General features: G+C 32.8%; 1 pseudogene; it reads left to right on the top strand.

The window, feature by feature from the left end:
• The first annotated feature begins 629 nt into the window (after positions 1-629).
• LOC122019223 lies at positions 630-6,395 on the top strand (annotated as a pseudogene).
• Positions 6,396-7,505: the final 1,110 nt, after the last annotated feature.

Below are 7,505 nucleotides of genomic sequence, written 5' to 3' on the forward strand. Positions count from 1 at the left end.
GCTTATTCAAACTGTTAGATCACAAACCAACTTAACTTTGAACCCTTTGTCATTATCAAAACACGGGTTCGATCGTCGGATGCTTCCAGCACCAACAAACATTACTCAAAATGTTTGGTCTAATATAGCTGAACACTACACGTTTGAATAACTTTCAGACTGCTACAGTTCAAATCGCAATGATACAAATATACAATCATACTGTACGAAAAAAATGAAAAAAAAAAGCTTACATTATTCGTGGGAATTGGATCTTCATGGTCCATCGTGTTTTATTTGTTACAAAAATGAAATTTTGGGAGATATTAGATTGTTAGGGTTTAGATAAAAGGAAATAAAAAAAAGAGCAAAAGAGAACGACAGAGGAAGGAGATATAAATTTTGTAAAAAGATGTTTAAGACTTTTTATCTAAGGATATTTTTAAGAAAGAAAAATTAAAGTGTGTTTAGTGATCCATAGGATATGGGTAGCCGCTCCCTAATAATAATAATAATAATAATAATAATAATAATAATAATAATAATAATAGCCCCTCTTATTTTTGCCGTCTAATTCAGACCTAATATTTTGGCTCGCTTACTTGTCTTGTTCAAGCTTCCCTTTCATTTGTTTGCTACAATCTGCTACAATGACAAAGATTGAGCCAAAAGTGCAGAGCAATATAACAGAAAAATAAAATCCTCCTCCTTCTTTTGTCAAGAAAATGGGCTCCAACTTCAAGTCCCACAGTCTTCCCTCTTTCTTCCTGCTCTTATCACTCCCAGCCTTCGCCTACGGATGGGGACTCTTTGCTTCCTGCTCTTACCTTTTCCTCCTTCACTTATTTATGGGTTATTGTCGGCCACCAGTTTATTTGCCAGGTTGCCCAGGATCGTTTAAGTGAGTCTGCAGCGGCAGCAGTTAAAGAGCTACTCCCTGCCTATGCAGAGAACGACCTCAGCACACTTTGCTCTTGGGCAGATAGAATCAAGTTCCGATACCGCTGGTCGTCGGAGCTTCACTACATCGACACTCCTGATGATCTTTGCACTTATAATTACAACAGTGAGTGTTCTTTCATTCTCAGATTGTATTTATTAAAGTCCATACTATAGTGTTAAAAAAATATTTCACCTATAATTTGATACCTGAATATCTGTTTGTGTTCCACTTTATAACAGCTTTGACTAAAGTTACACTATCTTAGAGCAGTTTGGATTTTTTTTTTAAAAAAGATCACTTTAAAACAATTTTGGTCAAACTTAGAGCAGCTTAGGTCAATTATGACTTATCTTGGTTAAAACCACTCCAAGTCAAAGCTGCTCCAAGGTGCTAGACTTAGTCTAGGTTAAATTTGCTTTACTTTGGAGGAACTTTGGTCAGTTTTCCTTGCTGTAGGTTTGGCAAAAGTTGCTTCAAGGAGGTGCAATTTTGACCCAACTTTAGTTAAAACTACTCACTCAAACATGCTCCATCTTATTAAAACCTGTTCCAAGATGGTATAGTTTTGGTCAAACTATAAAGTATATTTCAAGAATCCAATTATAGGCGAAGCACTACGATGATAGATTTTATAAAAGTGATACTCTTCTAACGATATGAATTAAAAATGGTGCCTTTTTATTCGAGTTTATAATGCTAACAATGATATGTTGGTTATTAAAAGGGGACTGCAAAGATGAAGGGGGTGTGAGAGGGAGGTGTGTCTCAGGTGCCATCACTAACTATACTAATCAGCTTCTGACCTATGGAAGCTCAGCTGATGAACCCCAATGTAATTAATATATCAAAGATAGTTTCTATGTCCTATGTTATATTGATATCATTTCTACTTAATTCATTTCCTCTGTTTTTTTTTACCTGTAATCTAGATAATCTCACTGAAGCACTTCTATTCCTTTCGCACTTAATGGGTGACATCCATCAGGTAGAAGAGACTATTTCTTAATTGCTTTCTTCGGGTATTTGAACGAACTAATGTCGATTTGGAATTGTTCAGCCTCTACATGTTGGATTTACTTCCGATAGGGAGGAAATACAATCGATGTTCGTTGGTTCAGACGGAAATCAGTGCTCCACAGTGTAGGAATTTCTTGTGCTTGTCAGTCTCCGTACTCGACTATTTTTCTATGTTGATGTGCGTTGTGATGCAAGTCTGGGATAAAGATATTATTGAGACAGCAGGAGATCGATTTTACGACAATGTTGTGGAGGAATTTCTCGACACACTCAAACAAAACATCACTGTGAGATAATTTTCCGTGAGTTTTTTTTTTGATGTCTTTGTGTTGGTTTTGGCTAAAGCTTCGTTTGAACAACAGAGCGACTGGTCTGATCAAGTTGTGAAATGGGAGAAATGCAGCAATAATGATGTTACTTGCCCTGATATGTAAGTGCCATATGCAGTTTGTGTTTATTTGAGACTTCTTCTGCTTAAAACTTTTTGGTAGAAATTAAAAGCACTCTTTTTTATCCATATCATCTATAGGACATTCTTTTAAAAATTATCAAAACAACGCCCATCCATTATCTAATTTCCGAAATACCTCTTTACGCTCCATCTTAGAGCTACTTTGTATAAAACATCACCATCTTAGAGTTGTTTTGTATAAAGTAGCACTGTACAAAGCAACTTTAAACAGTTTGAATTAAAACAAGGTCAAAATAGTTGTTTTGACAATTATTGGATTTCCAAAATACGCTTTTACGCTCCATTTTGGAGCCTATTTTCTATACAGCAACACTACCTACCTTAGAGCTACTTTATACAAAGTAACACCACTTTGGAACTACTTTGTATAAAATAATATAACCTTGAAACTGCTTTATACAAAGCAACTCTAAGGTGGAGTAATTTTAATCGAAATTGAGTCAAAACAGTTGTTATGACCACCTTTAATCAAAATTACTCTAAGGTAGCTTCATCTCAAAGTTTTTTTAATCTCACTTTGGAGGTGTTATTTTATATAATTTCTGAAATACCCTTTTACGCTCCATCCTTTTGTGCTCCATCTTAAAGTAGCTTTGTATAAAACAAGCACCACTTGTACAAAATACACCACCTTGGAGCTGCTATGCATAAAACTATACAACTTTGAAAATGCTTTATATAAAGAAACTCCAAAGTGGAGCAATTTTAATCAAAGTTGAGTTAAAACAGTTGTTTTGACCACCTTTAGTCAAAATTACTCCAAGGTAACGTCATCTCGAAGCTATTTTACCCCACTTTGGTCAAAACAGTATCATCTTGGAGCTACTTTATATAAAATAACTCCAAGGAGGTATTATTTTATATAATTTTTGAAATACTCTTTTGCGCTCCATCTTAAAGCTGCTTTGTATAAAATAATACTACCTTAGAGCTACTTTGTACTTGCTTTATATAAAACTACACCACCTTGACATTATTTTAATTAAAGCAACTCTAAATTGGAACAATTTTAATCAAAATTGAATCAAAACAGTTGTTTTGACCACCTTTAGTCAAAATTACTCCAAGGTAGCTTCATCCGAAGCCATTTTACCCCACGTTGGTTAAAACAATATCATCTTGGAGTTACTTTATATAAAATGACTCCAAGGAGGTATTATTTTATATAATTTCTGAAATACCCTTTTGCGCTCCATCTTAAAGCTGCTTTGTCAAAAGTAACACTACGTTAGGGATACTTTGTATAATAACACCACTTTAGAGCTACTTTGTATAAAAATATGTCACCTTGAAATTTCTTTATATAAAGCAACTCTAAAGTGGAGCAATTTTAATCAAAGTTGAGTTAAAACAATTGTTTTGACCACTTTTAGTCAAAATTACTCCAAGGTATCTTCATCTCGAAGCTATTTTAACCCCACTTTGATCAAAATAGTATCATCTCGGAGCTACTTTATATAAAACTATTCCAAGGTAATACTATTTTATATAATTCTGAAATACCCTTTTGCACTCCGTCTTAAATTTGCTTTGTAAAAAGCAACACTATCTTAGAGCTACTTTGTACTTGCTTTATATAAAACTACGCCTTGGAATTGAATTATTTAAAGCGACTTTAAAGTGGAGCAATTTTAATCAAAGTTGAGTCAAAGTTGCTGTTTTGACCACCTTTAGTCAAAATTACTCCAAGGTAACTTCATCTCCAAGCTATTTTACCCTACTTTGGTCAAAATAGTGTCATCTTGGAGCTACTTTATATAAAACAACTCCAAGGAGATATTATTTTATATAATTTTAAAAATACCCTTTTGCCCTCCATCCTAAAGTTGCTTTGTATAAAACAACACTACCTTAGAGCTACTTTGTACTGGCTTTATATAAAACTACACCACCATGAAATTGTTTTATTTAAAGCAACTCTGAAGTGGAGCAATTTTAATCAAAGTTGAGTCAAAACAGTTGTTTTGAACCTTTAATCAAAATTACTCCAAGGTAGCTTCATCTCGAAGCCATTTTACCCCACTTTGGTCAAAACAATATCATCTTGGAGCTACTTTGTATAAAATGACTCCAAGAAGGTACTATTTTATATAATTTCTGAAATATCCTTTTATGCTTCATCTTAAAGCTGCTTTGTCAAAAGTAACACTACCTTAGAGCTACTTTGTATAAAATTACACCATTTAGAGCTGCTTTGGATAAAACTACATCACCTTGAAATTGCTTTATCTAAAGAAACTCTATAGTGGAGCAATTTTAATCAAAGTTGAGTCAAAACAATTGTTTTGACCACTTTTAGTCAAAATTACTCCAAGGTGGCTTCATCTCGAAGCTATTTTAACCCCACTTTGGTTAAAATAGTATCATCTCAGAGCTACTTTATATAAACCGATTCTAAGGTGGTACTATTTTATATAATTTCTAAAATACCCTTTTGTCCTCCATCTTAAATTTGCTTTGTAAAAAGCAACACTATCTTAGGGATACTTTGTACAAAATAGTACCACTTTGGAGTTGCTTTGTATAAACGACATCACCTTGAAATTACTCTCTATATATAACAACTCTAAATTGGAGCAATTTTAATCATAGTTGAGTAAAAACTGTTTTGACCACCTTTAGTCAAAATTACTCCAAGGTAGCTTCATCTCGAATTTATTTTACCCCACTTTGGTCAAAACTATATCATCTTGGAGCTATTTTATCTTAAACAACTCCAAGGGGATATTATTTTATATAATTTTTGAAATAGCCTTTTGCGCTTTATCTTAAAGTTGCTTTGTATAAAATAATACTATCTTAGAGCTACTTTGTATAAATTAGTACCACTTTGGAGTTGCTTTGTATAAAACTACGTCACCTTGAAATTGCTTTATATAAGGCAACACTAAAGTGGAGTAATTTTAATCGAAGTTGAGTCAAAATAGTTTGGACCACCTTTCGTCAAAATTCTCCAAGATAGTTTTATCTCCGAACTATTTTTATCCCATTTTAGTCAAAATAGTATCATCTTAGAGCTACTTTATGTAAAACGTCTTTATATAAGTTCCGAAATACTCTTTTGTGCTCCATTTTAAAGCTGCTTTGTATAAAGTAACACGGTCTTAGAGCTACTTTGAAATTACTTTATATAAAGCAACTTTAAAGTGGAACAATTTTAATCAAAGTTAAGTCAAAACAGTAGTTTTGACCACCTTTAGTCAAAATTATTCCAAGGTAGCTCATCTCCGAGCTATTTTAACTCTACTTTGGTCAAAACAGTATCATCTTGGAACTACTTTATATAAAATAACTCTTAGAAAGTACTATTTTATACCAAGCAGCTCTAATGTGCTATTATTTTGCACAAAATAATTCTAAGATAGAGTGCATAGGATTATTTTGGGTTGAAAATTATAGATAGATTATTGTTTTGATAATTTTTAAAAGAGAGAGGCCCTTTTAACCATACCAATAAAGAAACAGTTTGTTTTTCAGTGTGAAACTTGGACGTATAGGAATTCAATAAGCTTTTATTTTTCAGCATCAGTACCAATTCATGCATTAACACTAACTGTTATAATTTTCACAGATATGCATCTGAGAGCATAAAGGCAGCATGCAATTGGGCTTACAAGGACGTCAAAAACAACACAGTATTGGAAGGTTAGTTGAAAACATAGAATCAAATCAAACATATTTACATGCTGCACAAGTATAAACATACAATGTTTAAGAGGTTAATCGTCATCGAAATCGTGCTTGCAGATGATTATTTCTTAAGCAGACTGCCTATTGTTAATCTAAGGCTTGCTGAGAGTGCAGTAAGGTTAGCTGCGACGCTGAATCGCATATTCAAGTGATCAACATGAAGACATGTTTCCTTTGCTTTGCTTATTATTAATCTATTGCCAATTGGATATTTGAGTAAGGTTTCCTATTGTTACGCCTTTGAACACCTTTGAGCAATGTAAGAACTTGATAAAAGGAATATCAACAATAGTTTGTCGAGCCTTTCAAACTCAAAACTCTCCAAAAGCTTATATAAGAAGACCTTTAACAACCACTTTTTGTGCGCCTTCAATCTACTAGAATAACCCCTAGTTGATTGATCAAGCACAAGTTATTGTTAGAGAACCAACAACTATATTACTAATCAATAAGAAATCCTAAATGAGATTTACCTCCTCCATGTTGAGCTTGGGACGGGTTGGCAGGGGCGCTGAGGGTGAGCGTATTCGTCTTTTGCCACAATAAGAAATCCTAAACAATTCAATTGTCTATTGCTTGAATAAAACTATTATCTTCATTGACCCCTTGAATTAGGGTTGTAAATAAGCCAAGTTAAGTCAAACTTAGGAATGTTCAGTTTAATTGATAAGATAATTGAGTCAAATCAAGTCGAATTAAAATGAATATAAGTCATTGAAATAATTATTTAAATTTAATTTGATTTATTTTTCATGAGCTTGAGGATAATTCAAGCTTAATTTGAACTTAATTCATTTAGATATTATTAAGTTCTCAATTCAAGTTTATTTAATTATCTAAATTTTTTATTTGTTTGATTGATTATTGAGTTTGATAATTCAAACTTATTTGTTCATTTTAAAAGGTTTTTTTGTTTATTTAGTATGTTGATAAAAATTTTATTAATGAACATAGTCCGTAAATATTATTCATGAATGTTGTTCACAAATATTGATTACAAATATTGTTCACAAATATTAACGAGCTAAATACACATATATTTAGTTGAACGAGTTGTTTATTTAGTTCATCTTGTGTATATTGAATGAGCATAAATAAACTCTTATAAAGTTGAATATCAAATTTATTTACAAACGTTCAATTCATTTATAATCCTACCTTAAATTAAGTCGACTCCCTAGTCAATTAAACTACTCTAGGCAACCAAATCCCCTTGTAATTGGCTTACACTGGGTTTACCTCCACATAAGCATATGCAAAGTCTCACGAGACCGAGCTAAGTTATAGACTAGAACTTGAACTAATAGTCCATGGTCGAAGGCTTCAAATTGATCCACTTAAGTAGTCTACTCCTACCTAGCAAAAAATCATCTCTACGCCTTCGAGTCAAACTAGCTCGGTGAG

This window comes from Zingiber officinale, chromosome 9A (assembly GCF_018446385.1).
Source record: "Zingiber officinale cultivar Zhangliang chromosome 9A, Zo_v1.1, whole genome shotgun sequence".
NCBI classification, from domain to species: domain Eukaryota; kingdom Viridiplantae; phylum Streptophyta; class Magnoliopsida; order Zingiberales; family Zingiberaceae; genus Zingiber; species Zingiber officinale.